The following is a 22,450-nucleotide window of genomic DNA, read 5'->3' as shown; positions in this document are numbered from 1 at the left end:
ACATCTAAGTCTATGGGGAATTTTAAGTACAGAGCAAACACCATAGTTCTCCAATGGTTATAAACTGTTATGGAATGTTGGTACTGTCTTGAGACTTTTGGTCCTCTGGCAAGCAATTAAGATTGTATTTTAAGAATAAATTGTATCAAAGAAATTAGTACAAAAAGAGAAGTCGTAACAGAATTAAAAAGGATGAATCATGGCAAGGGTTGGGAGGAGGGCTTTCATTAAACAATAAATACAAATGGTAGTTAAGAAACTTTGAAGACAAACCTACTTTTACTACTTACAGAATATATTTCATAGATTCACCTGAGGATATAAAACTGATGAATTTCCCTCTGGGCTTATCCTTGAATAACAAAAAAGAAGTGAATTTCCATTTCCACAAGAGATACTGCAAAATCTTGTTATTTTTTTTTCACATCACAGTAAATTATTCTTTGATCTTAGCTGCGTAATATCCTTGTGATTGTCATTAGTTCTTTTTAAAAAGTGCCTCTCCACACATGGGTAATTGAGTCTAAATATTTGGAGTCAGTTTTTCACATTTAAACTCTGTCAAAATGCCTCTAGATATTAGCAAATAAATTTCATCCTTGCTGAATTAGTGGCAAAATCACTACCTTACTGTTATCATCTGGGAGCTCACAAAGATTCAGGCAGAAATTATTTTTAAGTAAGTAACAGCATTCGGGGCACAGAGTACTGATACAGGTTAGGCATGGGATGACATTTACTGGTTTCTATTGGTTTTCTTCTCAAGAGCTATGAAGTCAGTGAGATTTTGGTAAATGATGTTTGTCTCACACTGAGAGTATGTATATTCCTTCAAACTACTGTTCCTCGTGTAGTGCTCATATCATTTAGATAAAAATTTCAGTTAAAAAACATCCTACGTTATCTAGCGCATCTGGCCCTTCTTTTTATTGTTGTTGTTCTAATTCTTATTCCTATTCTTGTTCTTGTTATTTTGGGAAGAAAAGTGATTGTTGCTTGTTTGTTTAATTATGTCAAGACATTTTTGAAATATGAGTTTTAGGAAACAAATCAGCAGTGAAATTGGAAGAATACAAAAATGGACCTTATATTTTACTTTCTTATATGAAAAAATTTATTATTACATTATAAATATTTTAATTTTTAATTATGATGCAGAATATCAGTGGGTTATATAAAGTTTTAAAGTATTCAGTCATATAAGACACCATCTGAATTTTTGAATAATACTTAAGTAAAATAGAATCATTTCAATTGTGGTATTTTAAAATCAAATCCAACATGGACAATATATTAGGATTTTTAAAATCTATTAAAAACTTACAAAAGCAATTAAAAACTTGGTTACAGTAACAGATAAATCTCTTTCATTTTCATGGAATCTCTAATTTCTAATAAACAATCTGGAGCCCTTTACTGCTTTTCCTGTTTAGTTTCATATCTCACCTTTGGAGTATTGACACCTTATTTGGAGTCAGCAGATGTTCATTTGATTTTCCTTCCCTATCTAGGTGCTCCATCTTCCTCCTTTATAATGTAAAGACCCAGCTCATTCTTCACTTGTCATATTATGTTATTCCTGCCCTCTACTTCTCCCTATCTCTGAATTGCTGTGCCCTAATTGTTTCCTGCCTATCATGCTGCCCTAATTTTTAACAGCTTATTTTACTGTCCTGTTTCTTTGGAGCTAAATCCTTTTGTCCTTCATCCATCTTTTCATTTGAATGTGTAGGTGCATGAACACATTTATTTTGGGATCAAAAAATTGAAAAGAACATGAAATGGTTACAAGGACACAAGAAAATACAAGATGATGTGTACCTTTCCTCTACTTTTTTCCCCAACATTTCTCTAATTTTATTATTTAAATAAAGGCACTAAATTTATAGAGCTCTCAAAGTACAGTATCTTTAGAAATATTTAGAATAATAAAGAAAACTGAAGTGCAAAGAACAAAAGAATGTGCTTTTCAATTATTTTATAGTCCAGGAAGTCACAGTGTCAAAAAATTAATGCACTGTGTTTTCTATTATTTCCTAAAGCAAACTCTGGCCAACTGAATTTAAAAGTCATTAAGGCCAACTTAAAGAGTTCAAGAGTAGGCTATTCAAAAAATATTATATAAATATTAACATAATTTTTATTTTATTAAATAAAATACTAAGAGTGATAAGGGACAAAGGGTAGTTAGAACTTAATTTAAATTTTAGAAATTTAGATATGACTGGGCCTAGTGGTGATTTGATTACAAATAGGAAACTTGACTCCTAGGCAGGACAATGGGTTACACAAATGGCAAGAAAAGTTTACTAAAAAAATTTGGGCTTTAGAAATTCCTGACTCCAGATTGAGTTCTTTGGAATAAAGTATGTGGCTGGACTTCATTCCCCCATCTCTGTGATTCACATCCCAGAAAACAAACAAACACTAAGCAACGATAAAGTCAATATGAATATTTTGTTTGGTTCCATATTAAATTTTACTATCTGGGTTGATATTTTTTGAGCAATGATCTACTTAATGAAGTCATTCTTAGTATACTGACATGATCATACCCAATATTCCAGATCATAGGTCTGTAAACTTTATCTATAGAGGACCAGGTAATATATATTTTAGGCTTTGCAAGCTATCTGGTTTCTGTTGCAATTACTCACCAGGCCTTTGTGGCACTAAGACAGCCATACACAATATCTAAACATAAGAGCATATTTGAGTTCCAATTAAATTTTATTTATGGACACCAGAATTTCAATTTCATATCATCTTCCTGTGTCACAAACTATTATTTTTGTTTTTTTATCTTACCTTTAAAAATGTAAAAATAACTCTGAGCTCGTGGACCATAGAAAAATTTTTCGTTCATCAGATTGGTCCAAAACACTGTTCTTTCCTGAGTGGGAAAATCATAATATTAGTAAAACATAGGAGCATGGTTGGAAAACTCAGCAGGGTCTTCTACTAAAAACATAATTTTTTAAAAAAAATCAGACTGATTTTGTTCTTAGAAGTATACAGAGTATGGATAAGGCAGACATACTCATTGACAGTACATATTGTGTCAGGCACTCTTTAAATACATTGCAGGTATGCAAGCAGATGTGGCTACCACATCTGTGAGCTGGGGATTGAGAATAATAAGGCTAGTAGGAAAGGGTTCACTAACTTATCCAGGAACACTCAACTATTAGGTAATTGAACTCAGGGTTCTGATCCAAGCCTATTGGATTCTGAAGCCTAGGTTCATTCTGTTTACTATACTGAAATAAATTTAATGTTAAATAAAGAAAATATATGCAGTTTGATTCCTAAGTAATATACGATACTCCTTCAAAAAAGTCCGAGATCGATTAGGGCTGACAGCATTTCAGATATCATTATGCAGAAAAGGCTGCTGAGAAATTTCCCTTGCAAAGAAGATAAAAGCTTAGGGAAAAGGATGAAAGTATAAGCTTAGCCAAATCTACTCAATAAAACTTGACTTGCCCTTTTATGTTTAAGCAACTGAAGGCCACAGGATGGTCTGAGTTCAAACCTGCTGCTTACCCCAAGTGAAAAGTGGTCTTTAGGAATCCTTTGCACTTCTACAAACCTTGTTTATGCAAGCAGAGGACTGCTCTTCTAGGAAACTGGCAAAAACTGACATTTTCTTAGTTTTGCTGGCTCTGCAAAACCTTGTGCACAGATGTACTCAAACCCATTAGCTCAACCTTTCAGAAAATCCTCTCACAGAAATTGCTTAGAGGTACATAGGCTGGCAGTTGCTGTGTGTTTTGAGAGCTTTACCTGTCGGAAGCAGGCTCAGCATTCTTTTGCTTAATTGGTCTGTAGAGACTGGTCATTTTAGAGAAAGAAGTTCCACATCTCATAGAGAATGACATCTATCTCAGCCCATAATCAGCTAATTTAAAGAAAGGGAATACGAGTAACTCCAGTGGATGCTTACCCTCCGCTCTGTGTTGGGATGGGGCGAGAAGGCTGCAGAAAGCACATCAAGCAATGTAAAATTAAGGGGAAACTGGGACTAGAGAAGAACAGTTTTCAAAATACATGAAATCCATTACTTCAAAATCCAGGCATACAGTTACCTCTGAGCACATCAAAATACTAACATTTAAAACCGAATATCTGATTTTGATTACAGACCACTGAACTGTTGTATTTCACATTTAGTTTAGCATTGTCTACCACACAGGGTGATTTTCCTAAGATCAATGAATTTTAGCAGTGGAAGATGATCAAAAGGATAGAGAAAATGGGACCTTGAATCACAAAGATGTGCCACATAATGCTTGAGGGAACAGAGACGGAAAATACACACTCACTTCCTGAGGCCCTGAGTCAGGGCCTTGTTAATGCACCTACTGACAATGTAACTTTGGGCAACTTACTTAACCTCTCAGGGCTTCTATTTCTTTAACCTAAAAAATCAAATTCAACTGAATTGTCTTACATGACAAAATACAGTTAAAAATCCTCATCTCCAATCTTACCTGTCTACTTTCTAAACCAAGGCTTTAATTTGTCATGAGCTTGGTGAAGGTGCATCCACAAGAGTTAATAGCCATGGATCAAACTACAGCTAGTCTTTGAATATGAAGAAAAAACCAAAAAAGCCCAGGAAATTACATTAAATAATATATCCTTAATGCTTTAAATATAACATTTAAATATTACTATTTGGAATTCAAAGTAAGAAATAGTCCTTAAATGCATTCTGGTGGCAAAACAGTAAGAATATGTCAAGATGACTGATAAGCAGTTATAATCTGAATATTACAAAAGGCTTTTATCATTCACCAAGTGGTTATTGAAAAGTCCAGAAACTATAATTCTATTTTATTTTACAGTGAACACTCTTTTGAAAAATAAACCCAATAAAAAATATAAACTTTTACAAAGAAAAGAAATATCAACAAGAACTGTCTAAAATATTTGACTGTTTCCTTCAAGTCTCATTTTAGAAAATATTATAAAAGCAAGTTAAAATAATAAAAGGATACTCAGAGAGATGTCTTTAAAAATAGAGCCAGAATTATTAAAAATTGAAATAACCAGATATATTTATAAAATTACATCATATAAGGGAATGATGATGACCATCATTTCAGATGAATCATGTGGTAAAAACTAATGCAACATAATACAGCAAATATGAAAGGGGAAAACTCAAGACATGCACTATTTAGCTAGACATTTGAGCATTTCAAAGGCAGAATAGGTGTTTAGAAAAATATCTGGATTATTACTTAATTGGCATACAAATTTTATTCTATTTCATCATGTGTATAAATAAGAATAGTCTACAATTAAAATAATATTCTACAGTTTGATATAAATTATGAGGAATATGTTTATATTTCAGTGATGCAAGGTGGCCTGATGTTATCAGATACAAAATAATGTAATGGCAGTGTAAAATAAACAATGATTGTAAAGAAAAGGTTTTCATAGTCATTTAATAATTTTTAAATTAGTAGTAGAATATCTTATTAGTCTCAAAGTTTAGATTAACATATGAAAAATAAATAAGCAAAAAGTGTGCAGGACAAAGCTAAAACAGGCAAGGAAGACTTTATTCAAGGCTATTGTATTGGAGGGACCAGGAGATCATAAGCCATTTGAGTCTGCTAATTGGCTTTATACAACGGAAAAGTAAACTTTCTTTTATCTTCATGACTGGAGGTCCTTTTACAGCTTGGACCAAGGCAGCCACTGCAGTTAGGCTTTTACCCTCCCTCAGACTCAGGGAGATAGGGTGCCATCTTCCTTGATTACATTTCAAAAGGAAGGCTCAGGTCCTTGAGAAAGACAGTCCTGGGTAGTAAAACTGTCCAAAGGCTTTTTTTTTTTTTTTACATCTTTATTGGAGTATAATTGCTTTACAATGATGTGTTAGTTTCTGCTTTATAATGAAGTGTATCAGTTATACCTATACATATGTTCCCATATCTCTTCCCTCTTACGTCTCCCTCCCTCCCACCCTCCCACCCTCCCTATCCTACCCCTCTAGGATGTCACAAAGCACCGAGCTCATCTCCCTGTGCTATGTGGCTGCTTCCCACTAGCTATCTATTTTACCTTTGGTAGTGTATGTATGTCCATGCCACTCTTTCGCTTTGTCACAGCTTACCCTTCCCCCTCCCCATATCCTCAAGTCCATTATCTAGTAGGTCTGTGTCTTTATGCCTGTCTTACCCCTAGGTTCTTCATGACATTTTTTTCCCTTAAATTCCATATATATGTGTTAGCATACGGTATTTGTCTTTCTCTTTCTGACTTACTTCACTCTGTATGACAGACTCTAGGTCCATCCACCTCATTACAAATAGCTCAATTTCATTTCTTTTTATAGCTGAGTAATATTCCATTGTATATATGTGCCACGTCTTCTTTATCCATTCATCTGATGATGGACACTTAGGTTGTTTCCATCTCCAGGCTATTGTAAATAGAGCTGCAATGAACATTTTGGTACATGACTCTTTTTGAATTTTGGTTTTCTCAGGGTATATGCCCAGTAGTGGGATTGCTGGCTCATATGGTAGTTCTATTTGTAGTTTTTTAAGGAACCTCCATACAGTTCTCCATAGTGGCTGAACCAATTCACATTCCCACCAGCAGTGCAAGAGTGTTCCCTTTTCTCCACACCCTCTCCAGCATTTATTGTTTCTAGATTTTTTGATGATGGCCATTCTGACTGGTGTGAGATGATATCTCATTGTAGTTTTGATTTGCATTTCTCTAATGATTAATGATGTTGAGCATTCTTTCATGTGTTTGTTGGCAGTCTGTATGTCATCTTTGGAGAAATGTCTATTTAGGTCTTCTGCCCATTTTTGGATTGGGTTGCTTGTTTTTTTGTTATTGAGCTGCATGAGCTGCTTATGAATTTTGGAGATTAAACCTTTGTCAGTTGCTTCATTTGCAAACATTTTCTCCCATTCTGAGGGTTGTCTTTTGGTCTTGTTTATGGTTTCCTTTGCTGTGCAAAAGCTTTTAAGTTTCATTAGGTCCCATTTGTTTATTTTTGTTTTTATTTCCATTTCTCTAGGAGGTGGGTCAAAAAGGATCTTGCTGTGATTTATGTCATAGAGTGTTCTGCCTATGTTTTCCTCTAAGAGTTTGATAGTTTCTGGACTTACATTTAGGTCTTTAATCAATTTTGAGCTTATTTTTGTGTATGGTGTTAGGGAGTGATCTAATCTCATACTTTTACATGTACCTGTCCAGTTTTCCCAGCACCACTTATTGAAGAGGCTGTCCTTTCTCCACTGTACATTCCTGCCTCCTTTATGCCCAAAGGTTTTTTAAAAGTTTTAAATATCAAAAGGGCAGAGAAGAACTTTGCAGTTACAAGTTTTCTAAAATAAGTTCTGTAAGAAAAGGGAGGTCAGAGGTCTAGATGCAGGAAGCATGTTCTCTAAAAGTTTAGTCAAGCTGAGAGGAATCTTAAGGTCTTCTTGGTGAGTCCAGGTAGTAACAAAGTGTTAATTTTTCCTCCAGAATCCATTATTGCTATATCAATAGTTATACCTTTAAGAAAACTACAGTAGACGATAGCAACTCTGAGAGTCAGCAGGCGAGGCAGTGTGTGGTGGAGACTAGACCAGGGTCAGCACAGTGACAGGTTCCAGAAGTCAGTTTTGATTAAGAAAGGCATCAATAGCTCAATAAATCAGAGGCAGACATGGCTAAGAAGGTAAAGATTAAAAGCAAAATTATTTAATTAATTAAAAGTAGTTTAGAGCTAGTAGATTAGAGATAGACAAATGTGGAACTAGAAGAGCTGAAAGTTATAAGCAGATGATTCAATAATTGGCACACATCCCTGCAATGATTTTTATTTTTAAATAATAGCAGCTATTTCTAGAACCCCTATGTTCTTTGGGAGAACTCCACGGACCACACGCATACATGTGGTTGCCCAAACCTTGAAAATCATCTACATACTGACCGAGGTATTTAATCTTGTAATGGCTGAAATGCCACTACTTTTGATAGATATGGGCCTCCTCAAAATTTCCTACCCCCAAAACTCTCTTAGAGAGTATGAGAGCTAGATTGAAAAAGAAGGTACCCTGTGTCACATAATCCTACTTTACCCAAAGGTTTATGCCATGTGAATTCGTTTCCCAAACTGGCTGCACATCAGAATGGCAGTGGGGGTTTGTAGTGATGTAAACTTGGCTCTACCTCAGATTCCTGAGCTACTATGATTTAGTGTGAGACCTGAGGGATAATGTATAATAGATAGATAGACGATAGACAGACAGATAATTTCAAATCTTCCCCCAAAAGTCAGCCCAAGTCACATGCTGCAATCAAGAATTTAGGAAGCACTGAGGCAGACCTTCTAACTCCTCTGGTTCACAACAAAGGAACTGGCCAAGGCTAAGGACTGGCTGCTAGAAGTAGATAATTCTTCCGTCCAAATCAAACTGTCAAGACAGCGAGGATTCTGACATTAAGTGAGTTCAGTATCAATGTGTTTTAACAGAGCCAATATGTGATGAATCATTAAGTGAACATCAGAAGTACTTGAAGAAGATGCTCAAGACATTATTATAGTCACTGTTTTATCCTTCACCTTAGCTGATCCTTGATCCTCCAACCTCTCCTGTCAGATCCTTAATCCTTTATGCCCAAACCCCATTGATCTTTCAATAATGAATTAGACCGAAAGAAGATTAATAAACTGCAATACACAAAAAGGTCAATCTATAAGTTGTATCAGGAACAACAACAACAAAATGTTACTTTACACAAATACATTTATGTATAGGAAAAGCCAAACTAAAGAAAAGTAGGCTGGAGAAAGGGTAAGGAACCAACTAGACCGTGGGTTGTTTTCCTCTTAATATGGAAAATAATGAATATGATATATCCCAAGTGAACAGAGTTTACTGAAAACATTTAAAGTTATTAATTTTATATTATTATCAATTATTTCTATAACTAACCTAAAGAAACATCTAGAATCCTGGCAAACATTGTATACTATAACTATGCTAATCAAACTATGATTTGTGAACCAGGCTCAGTCTAAAAAGAGAAATCGAATGTAAGTATTTTGCATTTTCTAGAAATGTGAAAGTGTTATATTATCTCTGTTGAAGCTAAAAATAAAAATTGGAGCTTATATTTTTTTATTTAATGTTTATAATGACACATACTTATAATATTTTATAAAAGTATTATACCATGGGGGCTTCCCTGGTGGCGCAGTGGTTGAGAGTCCACCTGCCGATGCAGGGGACACGGGTTCGTGTCCCCTGGGAGGATCCCACATGCCGCGGAGCGGCTGGGCCCGTGAGCCATGGCCGTTCAGCCTGTGCATCCGGAGCCTGTGCTCCTCAATGGGAGAGGCCACAACAGTGAGAGGCCCGCATACCACAAAAAAAAAAGAAATGAAGTTAGAATCTTCTAGAAATTCCCTGTTTCATTTTCTAGAGAGGGAATCAATTACATACTTGGGGATAAAAATTTTCTATTTAGTTAACTAAGCAGTAATATGTAAAAATACAGAAGAGAAAAAACTGAATTTGACTACCCTATACCTTTATGTTCCATGAATAAGGGCTTCTTGAAGACTTACTATGTGCTATTTTCTACTTTTAAGCTGCATTTATTCAAAGAGCAACAATTGAAGCAATAAAGCAATAAACATGTTTATATATTTTTCCTAAAGGAAACTGGGTAGCTAAAGAAAAATATTCTGGGCTTTACTTTGGAAATAGTCTTATGTGCAAAATATTTGAAAATGCAGTTTCTTTCTCTTTTAAAACTTTGAAGAGTCCTAGAAGATGATAAAGTATATATATATATATTTTTTCATGAAGAGACTAGAAACAAATTGACTTCAATATATTTCACATGTATAATAGGATAGAAACAAAGACAATACATTATGTAAGAAAAGGCTGAACAATACTATAGCCTATTAAATAAGGATATTTTCAGTGCTGCCTGAAAGGCCTGAAGGTATTTTTCATTTCAGAAAAATTCTCTGATGCTTTAGCTTGCTTATTCATTTACCTCTCTGTTAACTCCCAGTGAACCAAATCACTCTGCATTTCTACCTCATGGCCCTAGCTCCTTAGAGAGCTTTCTGTGTACCATGCCCATGCCTTTCTGAATGTCAAATCTCTGAAATGATGACACTCAACAACGAAGATATTAATTTTAAACTATAAGGTGCAGAGTCTTCAGAGTGTCTAAAAGGGTATATGAAGAACTCTCTAATCATGAGATTTTGTGTATTGAATATGAGGATACAAAGCAAACAAATAAAAACAGGGAATTGACAGTCAATGTCAAGACAACATATATTATACATTACAGAGGAACATTGTCATTGAGTCCATTTACTTCTAAGATTTAACTAACCCTGTGGATTAGACTACTTCGGGAATGTTTCATGGAAGAGGAATTTGAAGTGAGAAATAAAAGATGAATAGGACCGAGAGAAAGAGTATTCTAAGGGAGAACATGTGATCAGGAATGGAGAAAAATGCACAGCATATTCAAAGCAGAGCAAGTGGTCCAGCATGGCTAGTTCAATGATATAGAAATTTTTTTACCTAAAATCTAAGATTGACCAAGGTCTCATTATAAGCAACAATAAATATTAAGCTAGTGTGGTGTTATAAAGATGTTAAATGATTGGAAATTCCATGTCACTGAAGATTTTTAAATAATAGGTCAAGCAGATTTTTAGGAAATTTAATCTGGCTACTATGTGAATATGGGGTTGAAGAGAAAGTTTTTAAGAGACCGTAGGAAAGTTTCTTTTTAAAAATCACACTTCAGTTGATGAAACTAAACTATATTCTTGGCCATGGAATGAAACAGAAAGGTTATTATGGGAGAGATGGCAATTATTTTTACTAATACCAACTAAAAATTATAATAGGATGAGGGTGAGGAGTCAGTGATTGAACAAAGTTAAATTTATTTCCAAAGCATCAAGTCCACCCAAATAATAGAATCTCTGATGGAACTTTTTAAAAAAATACTACAAAAGGATTCCCACTGATTGATATTTAGATATACAGACAAAGCTGTAAAGACGGAACAATACCTTATAAGTGTGGACTAGTTTATATGTAAGAGTGGATTGAAATTTAGGAGAAAGTTCATAATAAAACTTTAATATTTAGAAGTCAACTGCAAACAGATTACGTTTGAAGATGTGACCATGGGTGGTATAGCTGAATAATAAGGGCAAATTAAAAATTTCAAGGAAGCCTAGGCCTGAATCTGGATGTGCATTGAACATGTGGGAACCATGTAAGTTTATTCTGTAAAGCAAATAGAAAAAACTGCAAGAGGAGCTCTAGAATAACGTGATGCAAAAACACAAATGAAAACAAATCAAAATTGAGTCAAGCTAATATACAAAAGTAAAAACAGTGCAAAAATAAGACAGGAATCCATGGGTCAAAGGCAAAATAAAGCTTTAATAACTGAAACCAAATAATTCTCTGTCCCTGTGTTAAATAATAATTGGTGTAGTAATACTTTCTGGTCTGTGTTAAACAATTCTTGAATGAAGCATAATTTCCTGTTCTTTGCTAAGCAATACTGAGAATAAGCAAAAATAACTCACATGCTTACTGCAAGAAATACCATTTCCTAGAAAGTCAGACACCAAAACAACTAAACATCTTACTTATCACGATTCTTTTCATGTCCTTCCTCTTGCTGTGCACATCAGTTCAAAAACTATAATGTCATAATAGAAATCCAGCTACTTTCCAGCCCTGTAAGACTCACCTCAAAATCACTCAACTGAAGCTCTTAAAATCCTGACTATACTATACCCCAATTTTCCATTTTGAGACATTAATAAGACCTTTGTCAAGCTAATGCTCTCCCTTGCTGCAATAAGTCTAAGTTATGCGTCATCAACAGGTCTTTCTGGTGGTCTTTTTTGGAGTACATAGTTCACACTTCTGGTGAAGAAGCAAGAAGAGGAAGAGCATTCATTCCTTCATTTAAGGACTGTTTATAGTGTGCCTAGTACATGTCAGGATGAAAAGAGCATGACAAGACAATGTTTTTCCTCTCACAGACAGACACTGGGATTGAAAATTAACTATAAAATAGTAAATAGCTAAATAATCAGGATAGTGATTTTTTTTTTTTTTTTGCAGTACGCGGGCCTCTCACTGCTGTGGCCTCTTCCGTTGCGGAGCACAGGCTCCAGACGCGCAGGCTCAGTGGCCATGGCTCATGGGCCCAGCTGCTCCATGGCATGTGGGATCTTCCCGGACCGGGGCACGAACCCGTGTCCCCTACATCGGCAGGCGGACTCTCAACCACTGCGCCACCAGGGAAGCCCAGGATAGTGATTTTAAATGCTAGAACAAATAAAATATGGTAATAAGATAGAATTACTTTTGGGGACAAATTTAGATTGGTATTATGGGAAGTCTTCTTCAGAGGGTGATGCATCAGGATAAGAAGCAAGGTCCAGGGAGATTTTTTAAATGTTGCCAGATTTTCAGATTCCTAGTACCATCATAAACTCCTAATGCCAAGGAGAAAGAGTCAGAAGAAGAGGAGGAAGAGAAGTGCAAAATGTATTTCATATAAACTGCGCCAACTCCTTTATGTCATTTTCCTTTTGTACTTTAAACAACCCTAGGAGGTGAATACTGTTAATAGCCCCATTTTATAAAAGAGATAACTGAAGTTAGCAAAATTCAGTCATTAACCAAGTTACATAATTAGTGACTGGTAGAACTCAGACATTACCAGAACTGCCTAATTAAACAGGCTATACTCTTAACTTAGATGCTATAATGCTAACCATTCATTGCCACATACAGAATTACTCTCCAGCCTATGATTATGTCTTCTATGCTAAGCTCTTCCTCTATCCTTCCTAGGTTTTGTTGGATAGGTTAAAAAAACTCAAAATTTATTCAGCTATTTGTTTTATTATTTAAGCAGTGGATAGAGAAAATCTATACAAATTGACATCATTTTTAAAGAACTCTCCTTCACTAGAAGTTTTGTTGTCATACTTGCCTAACCAATCAAATATCTTAAAAAATTCTTCAACCATTTACTTTTTTAAATTGACACCAAAATGTAATTACCAGAGAATATGAAGGGCACTGATTCTATTGAAAAGATTCATTTTCCCTTCACAATGTGTGGTAGCCATAGGGTGATTGAAAACTTCTGTCAGTGATACGCTGGAACACCCTTTCAGTTTGCTTTTTTCTTACGCTGAAAGTTGACTATTTATGGCAACTCCTGCCTTTGGGGCTGTGTGTAGCAGTTGTGTTCATTGATTAAAAAAACTAAAGATATACCAAGACAGAGTGAAACACAAATAACGGTTTTCAAACGCATCTGATGACGAGATTTCTTCAGGGCACACACAGTATCTTAAGCTTCTAAACTTCACATAAAAGATCTTCATATAATCTGAACCTCATTTAATTTTTAGAAGCTATAGTCACTCTTTGCAGGCTGCAATAAAAAATGGAGGTTTTCAAACTAAGTTGAACAAAAAGAATATCCTAAAAAGAATAAAGCAAAGATTTCATTTGTTTTTGCAAATACGTATATTTTGGCTAATAGCAGTGTCTTTGTTTTATCTAGCACTGTAGGTGACTGAATTGCCTCATTATTAGAAGATAGTGAATAAAAATTTCTGATCTTGAGAAATCTCACTTCAAAACCAAGATATCCAACCTATCTATCCTAGTGCTTTATCTAAATCACAGACTTGAATTAAAAATCACTTTGTTAGTCTTATAGATCTTCTGTTACCATTGATTTTGGCATAATATTTCAGTATGTACTGATAGAACAAAGGTTCTCTGGATGTAACTTTATAACTTTTGTTCATTACTTCTTGGATAACGAAACTGAATCCAGAGAGATTGGTTAACCCATCTACGGTATATCTCTTACTTGATGGCAGATAGCAGTAAAAGTAGCAACCTACTACGCTAGTTTAATCTTATAAGCAATGTTGGGAAGCAGTTACTAGAGGGATAGTTACTTTAAAGTACTAAACAAATAATGACTTCAAGAAAACTGTAGTTTAGAAATATTAAACAAAATAATGACATTTGTGAGAAAAGGTAAATAATGCTTTCTAGAGTGTGGTCATTTTGTAGGATGCTCATACTTCTCATAACTTACATGGCTTATATGACAGCAATTCTAGCGATTTGGATTCTCGAGGAAGGAGACATACTAAGTGCACTGGGCAGGAAATTTACTGGAGGACACAATGGAAGAGAAGGGAGGAAGCAAAAGTGGGCAGAGAGAGAAGTTGTGTTTCGATACAGGCTTAAAAGACTCAGTCAACTGGTGTTAAACAGCACTTCAAAGTAGCCCCCCATTGAGTTAAAATGTTCAGATACTTTATATCCCTGTTTCCACCTATTGGTCAATCCAGAAGGATGTCACTGTGAGAGAGGCAGATTTTTATGCTGGAGCATCCCTGAAGAGGCTAAGAGCTGAAGCTGCAGCACAAACAGCAACTGAAGCAACAAGTTCATCATCTAATGGGGGTATCCTAGCCCATCCATCTTTTGTGCCACTCAGATCCACTTCTTTGTTCAAGGAGCAACTCCTTCATAATTCTGTTAAGTCTTTCTTTCTGGGAGAAACTTGGAAAAGGAAGGGTACTGGGATGGGCTACAAGTCCCAACTCTGCAGTTGATCTCTGAGCTACAACTTATACTTATCACCTCCTTCCTCCACTATCCATTCCAGATTCCTCTCTCCGTCTGCTAACACCTGTTAGTCTTAGCTTACCTGTGGGGATGCCACTGAAGTCATCCTCAAGGTGTCTGAGTCCCTTGTCACCATATTTTTAAGGTTGCTTCACTTAAACATTTACCATCATCATCAGGTAAGGGAGTATCAAGAGAAACCAGAGCAGGTTACTTGTGTGTTAGCATACACTTTCCTGCCCTTCATCATGTAACAGCAGCACTTATTTCCTCCTGTTATCAGGCCGACTACTCCTCCCACAATAGCTCTTCTTCATGCCTGCTGGTCTCTGTACATAAAGCAGCTACAGTGACCAGCTGGCCACCAGAGCTTATAGTTCAATGAGACTCTTGCTCCATTTTCAGACACAGGCATCCCTCCTTTGAGAATTTTATAGTTCTTTATGGAATGCTTTTTAATTCCAAATATATTCAAACCTTTGTCCTGCTCCTTTGTCCACCAAGTAGGTGATCAAGTGCACCACCAAAGTATATTTTGGAAAATATACTTTCACCAATGTCTTTCAAGGTTGTGCCTGAGTGAGCATGTAATGCATCTACTTTCCATTTTTCAGCTTTGCACAGACTTACTGAGCTAACCTGTGTCTAAGGAACACTTGGCTTTTTTGTTCCTCTGTTAGTTGATCTTAACTGACGTTCCACAGAGCCATGAGTGTGAACGAAAAGAGAGGAGCTGGTGCAATATGGTGGATGATAGTGGTTTCAGGGCAATGTGCTCATGCTTTCTCTCTCTGGTCTTGCTTGTGCTACCCCAGATGTACTGGTTACATCCTATAATGGACTATTGCTTGCCCTGCCCAACCTTAATGACTTAATGAGCAGAAGGAATTCTGTTCATGATTAGAATTCCCAAATCATGGTCACTTGAAGCCCTGTGTTTGTGTGCTTCATCTATGCTAACTTTCAGAATATGCCAGGGGTTGTTTTTTAAAAGATGGTATGGCCTTACTCCAGATCTCTGGTGTCTTGTATTGTTGTTTTGCCATAAATGCCACACATCTTTTTCCACCACTAATACAATTTTGGCAGATCACAAGTCCCAAGTGGCAGGGCTGCTTACACCACAGCTTGGACTTTCTTGCTCTGTGTCTCATTAGAAACTGGCAGCCTCAATATCACTGTAAACATGGCCTTGACCAGTATTACTTAGATGTCAAATACACTGCCTTTATAATGTAAAAAGTCGTACACTGCATTATAGTTCTGTTACAATTACAGGCAAAGATGTAATAATTTGTCTCATATTTTATAAGTCATGTGTCAAGATGCCCCTAACCACAGAACCCCTAAAGAGGTAAATGGAGTGGTAATGTGATGTAGTGATTTTCATAGGGTTCATCCTCCACCCCCTAGAGTGGATGTATTAACCAAGGCCTCTAACATGCTGGGCATTTCTTTCTCCTGTAACCCAGTTAGCATGTCATCATTATAATGCACCATTTAATGTTCTGCAGGATGTCTAGATGCTCTCAATACCTTTGAACAATATTATTATACATAATATATATTCTTGTCAGTTCCATGTGAATGTAAATTGTGCCTTATCTTTTTTTTTTTAATGGTAGGGATAGAAAAGAATGCATTCACAAAATCAGTGTCTACATACCATGTCCTGGAGATCATGTAAATTTTCTCTAGTAAAGTTATCACATCTGGTATACTGAATAAAACTGGTGCTACTAAATTGAGTTTGTGCAAGAATAGTATCATCCAGGGTTTGTGGTTCTACTGTAGGATCCATCCTAGTGAATTAAGTGGAGATATCACAGGGATCACCAACCTTGCTTCTAATGTACCTAGGAAAGCAAGGTACCATTTCCTAGGTACCATTCTTCCAGTCCTCCATTTCTGAAACCTGAAGTCATCTCTGAGTCCACCTCTTTCTCTTTCCAATTCTAGATAACTTTTGTGTATAATCTATAATTTTTAATTTTTCTCATCTCAGATTTATTTATATTTTCCTCTTATTCTCAAAGTCACAGCCATTTATTAATCCCTCCATTAACTCTCTTTTGTGGACTATTGCAAAATTTTCCAAATGATTAATTTCCTGACCATCTCTTCTTGTTCCAATAGATTTTCTATTGGAAACATTGTTGGCTGGATAACTTTCTTAAAACACAGTTTAAAACATGTTAAACCATCATGTAAGAAATAAAAATCTCATTTATAATAAAATAAATTTTATACCCCCATCTGGCATTTGATACTCTTCATGGTCCATAATATAAATAATTCAAGTGTATCACCAGCTTTTCCCTTAAACACATTCTGTATTAGGTATTACCTAATGCAAACTCAACATGTCATATCTTTTCCATCACTTTGCTTCTTTAATGATGCCTTCTCTAAGTCAGGCTTTTAAAATAGCTTTTCCTTTGAGATACTATACCATCTATCGGTTAGCACACTAGGCATTATGTATTTGTTATTGTATCTCTGTTTCCTCATCTGTAAAAAATGAGGGAAATAACATTCATCTTACCAATGGAACAGTGTATGTAAATTGATACCTGCAGTGCCTTTAACATATTAAATACTGAAAAAAAATAATGTATTTACCCTTTCTTCTATCTTATACACTTCTACTCATGACAGCAAAGAAAATGATATAAATGACCAGAAAGTTAAGGATACAGAATACAAAATGTTAAAACAGGGAAAATAAAGGAAAAGAGGAGAAATATAATTATTGAATTCTGTATTAACTAAAATAAAATTTGCTTGCTCTTTATATTTTGTGCATACATTTTCTATACTAGTAAGACCAATAGATATGTATTGTTTAAGGATGATGCAGCTCTTTTATATTTAGATGTAGTTTGTATTTGCAACACAATGATGAATTAATATGAAGTATCACAATCATTGAGTAAAATATGTTTTAGAAAGGCAAATGATTTCAATAAGTCAGATGCAGCGTATGGATCAGTATGAATCCTAAGAATGAAATCATCTATAATATATTTCAGCTTCTTTTTAAGGATTCTCCGGTGATAATTTGTGGGAGGTAGCATCATCAGAAATTTAACAGTAGTCATTTATGTTAAAAGAAAGGATTTATGATAGGTATATTTTTATTCATGAAATAAGATAAATTGGAATTATCCATCATTACTGTCTAGAAGAGTTTGGTTTATTATAATTTATTTTATAGAGTTCTGTAGGAAATAGAGTTATCTAGCATACATTTTATTATTAGATTCACATCATTTTTATTCCATAAGTATCAGCTGCCAAAAATGTAATGTTATGAAAAAGAGACTTGGAATCTATTAAGAAATAAATTTTATTTTAATGTTTCCTACCTTTTTGTGGTTAAAGTCAAGTTTAAAATATAAATTTAGAAAACACAGTTCTGAATTATTTTCTTAATTGTCACAGGTCAGATCATTTAAAATATCAAATCAGAACTATGGTTACAAATAACAATTGCTAGATGCAAACACAATGATCTTCTCTAGTGGCAATAATTTGCATAGTATGTGGATTTCATGATATCAAATATCAACATCATAGTGTTATTCATTTGCTCAATCATTAAAGCAGGCATTTTTGAGCACCTATAATGTGCCTGAAACTATGTTAGAAACTCTGACCAAAAAATTAAAAATAAATTAAAATAAGGACCTTTGACTATATGACTTATTCAAAGATATTTTACTCTAGGAGGCTGGAAAAATAAAAAACAAACAAATTACACACAGATGCAGATACACAGAAACACACACACACACATGCACTGTATATATGCTATAGTAAAGATAAATACATTATGAAAAGCACTGAGAACTCTTCTGGTTCTAATACAAGGTGAAATCTTCCAAAGACAGAAATTAGAGATGGTCATTCTGAACAGAAGAAATTTGATGTTCAAAGACAAAAAATGTAGAGGACCATAAGAAATTCTAGGAGATGCAAGATATTCCATATAGCTATAGCAAGTACTTGCTTTGGGGAATAAAGAAGGAAGGAAGCAGTGATAAGAAGATCTGGAATAGTCAGAGGTGGGAACAGATTTCGATGGTCCTCGTTGCCATGGTGTTACTTGCAAATTTTATCATCAATATTGGAGGTAATATTATGAAACTTATAAGATTATTCTGAGAATGAAATAGAGATAAAATATTTAATTTCTACCAGAAAGTTGGGTATGTGCCACTAAAATGCTAGCACAATTTACAGTTGTAAACCAAACATGTTTTCTAATCAAAAGCAATGCAATTATCATTTAAGGAAAATGAGGATAAGCTGTTAGTGAGGAAAGATGGGCATGGGGGTTGGTCAGGGAGACAAGTTTAAAAATCACTTATAAATTTTTGATGAGAAACAAAATAAAATAAATATGAAACTACCACAGTGTAGATAAAGATGTTATATATTGAAGAGGGGCCGCAAGAATTCATAGAAACACAAAGAACAAATTACTCCCTTGAGGCTGAGTCAATGACAGTGTTCTACAAACCTAAATATTTTTATAGCAAAAGCAATATTATTTTATCAATACCTTAAAATTATTCATTAAAATACTTAAATACATTATTATAGTAATACAAATACTATTACTTATATTACTCTCAGTAGAAGGTAGTATGTTATTTAATGCCTGCAAAGACGCTGTGAAAGAGGATTATTAACTCTATTCTAAAAATACAAAATTAGTGTTTAACAAGCTAGTAACGATGGAACTAGAATTCAACCTCCAATTTTTTACATTTTCAGAGCTTGAATTCTTAACTCCTATGTTGCTGCCTCTGCATTAGACTCCATTCAAATTTTTTATGATGAGTTTAAAATTCAAAGGTGAAAAACTCAAATTCTAATTAATTTCTATTTGTTATTCACTGATCAGTAAAACTCTAGTATTATCAAATCAGATTATATTTCTACAGTCTACGTTTTTGAGCACAAATACATTTTGAGAATATAGAAAGTCATCAAAAATGTCATCAAGTCAATAGGATTTTTGTGTTTGCTTTTGGTCTATATATTGATAATTCCTTTTCTTGTGTCTTAATGTTGTTTCCTTCTGAACTTCTTGGACTAGTTTATGATTTCAGTATCATTGCTCTAGAGTTCATCATTTTTCTACTTTTAAAATTAGAGAGACTTCTAATCACTGCCATCCTTCAATAGGTGACCCTCCTTCTAACAGGCATTGCCCTCAAACTTTTCTGGCATCCTCATGGTGTCTTGGAGAACCTGACAACTTTAGAAGCAGTTACATGCAGTGACCAGTCATGATTCATTTGGCTGGAAATTCTGGTGTCATTTGCAATTAGGTACAAGAGGGCAAAAATTCTCTACTTTTACAGTTTGCACTTTGGTAGATTAACTAAAGAGCAAAGATGCCAATGAATGAGGTGACACATCTATTTTTATAATCATGTCAAATTAGAGAAATATAGGCCACTAATGTGTGATTTATAGAAGTATATTCTTAGGAATATTTTACCTTGAGGTTTCCTTGACTTCAGTTTGTTCATAGAGTACAGCATTTGCATATCTTATATAGATCCAGATATATCCTGATAGTGTATTAATAGAATGGACTCTTAATACATACTGAAAATACAATAGAAGTATCAAATAGGGAGAGCTACATGAAACAAGCTCACTCATTCTAGAAGCAGATAGATTGTTATATTTTGGCTCAACACAGAGTTCATGAAGTGGCTTCTAAGGGTTTGCATTTGTCATATGCTTACTCTGAGTGTCTTTGCTTCTCATCACATAGATCCTTGCATAGCAGCCCCCTACCCATGCACACACCACTCTGTCCAAGAAGCTTCCAGATTCTCAAGATAGACAGAAAAGGGCTTTGAAAATGCAACTTATGGCAGAGCAGATAACAAAATTCTTATTAAAATAAGGCACAGAAATAGTGATAATTGACATGCACTTTCATCATAATAGTCTACTGTGATACTATCTCCTTATGATGTCTTTATCTCTCTTTCTTCCTCCTTAGGATCTGGAATCAATGACTGCCATGCAACAGTGGAACATGAAGGAATTGACAGTCCAACATCCTTCCCTGGAGGCTGAGAACAAGATAAGATAGAAAGTAGGGTTGAGTGGGGAACGGGAATAGGCAATTCAAGGGTAGAACAGACTGGTGGATCTCAAGGGTAGGAGAAGAAGTGTAGCACATAAATAGAGTAGATATCACGAGATACAAAGGATCATGCATAGGCCTAATATCTACTGTGGATGAAAGCAGAATATATCACTCTCTCTTTCTTCTTCTCTCTCTCTCCTTCTTGTTCCCTCTCTTCTTTTCCTGAGAGGAAGTACAGAATTATGTATTAGATCATGAAAATTTAATATAAAACTGTGTTGCCAGTTTGACTACTTCTTAGTGACTTGGGTAAATACATAACCTCTCTTTGCCTCAGTTTTCTCATCCATAAAATGGGTAGAATGATAATCTCATACTCATAGGGTTCTTGCTGTGATTAAATGAGTTAATACTAGTAAAATATTTAGAACAATGCCTGGTACTTATAAGCATTATAAAAATTTTAATTATAATTATTATTTCACACATTTGCTTGTCCAGGTTTTGTTATCCTCCCCTACATATTTGGAATTTCTGAGTATTTGTGACAAGTCCTCTCAAATCTCCTGCCTGAACAGTCATCCCAGGTAAGAAGCAATGCTGCCTAGGGCCTGGTGACTTTAAGGCAATTAACCACCAGAATGTTGGATTCCCTGGGACTATAAATCATGTGAAGATGTCCCCTTATGTTATGATTTTTAAGGCCCCAGAATCTGGCAGTCTTCTCTCTAAAAACAATTTGCCGTTGTATCTGAAACTTCCATCATTAGAGTGGGTGACCATTCTAATATTTTAACACACAGGATGACTATTTAATTTTATGTCCAAACTGGAGCACTTTTGTGAGTAAAGGAGCATATTATGAATAACTGTACTGGGAAAATCAATGCATAAGGTATGGTCACACTAGGATTAAATCTCTCTCCAGAGGTCCCTGTTAAAACACAAATATGGTACCTGTAAGGGGAAACCTAATTTGTTCACGTAACTTATCAGATTGACTTGTCAGTGAGCAGAACCCAGAAGAAATAGAATTTAGAATAGGCAAGCCTTGATCTGGTGTAGAGATGCTTGGTAAAAATACAGAGCAGTGAGTTTATGAAGGGGTAAGTTCAGTAAAGGTGCTCATGTGAGAGATCTTGAAATAAAGGCTTCAATCAGGGATCAAAAAAAGAGGGAGGAAGGTAAAAGAATAATCTTGAGATAAGAGAGTTTGAAGACCACCTCTACCACTTCACAATTTAACCTAGAACAGATCCTGGATTTGGTTAGCAACTCTCTGACCAATCTGACTCTAAGGCCAGGCCTCACCTTATACACTTCCAGATTCATGAATCTTAGACTCAGTGTTTGAATGAGTTCTTTTCTAAGTGGGTTAACTAATTTGTATTTTATGCAACACATTTTAGGTCAGGTCTGAGGAACTCAAATTGCTTTCCTCATTTAAACTGCCTTCAGGCATGCACTCATATGTATTTCCTGATAAACTTATACTTCCCATGGCCTTATTTAAAGATAAAAAAAATTTAAAAAAAAAGAACTTGGTTTAAAATAATGGTGAAGAAAAAAAAAGGAAAGAGAGAGAGAGAGAGAAAGAGATGCTCCATTTATTTTACTTGAA

The 22,450-nt window shown here is 35.0% G+C and overlaps 1 pseudogene across 1 annotated transcript in view; it reads left to right on the top strand.

Annotated features, from left to right (window-relative positions):
• The window catches only part of LOC307185482 (small nuclear ribonucleoprotein Sm D3-like), a 33,864-nt pseudogene extending 13,048 nt beyond the window's left edge, over positions 1 to 20,816 (top strand). The window contains exons 2-3 of the transcript in view: positions 14,429 to 14,543; positions 20,740 to 20,816. The product of the transcript in view is annotated as a small nuclear ribonucleoprotein Sm D3-like (transcript). The remainder of the gene's footprint in view (positions 1 to 14,428; positions 14,544 to 20,739) is intronic.
• Positions 20,817 to 22,450: the final 1,634 nt, after the last annotated feature.

Source organism: Stenella coeruleoalba, assembly GCF_951394435.1.
Source record: "Stenella coeruleoalba genome assembly, chromosome: 4".
Taxonomy (NCBI): Eukaryota; Metazoa; Chordata; class Mammalia; order Artiodactyla; family Delphinidae; genus Stenella; species Stenella coeruleoalba.
Note: the sequence above shows the minus strand (reverse complement) of the source record. Positions and strands in the feature narration are given on the sequence as shown.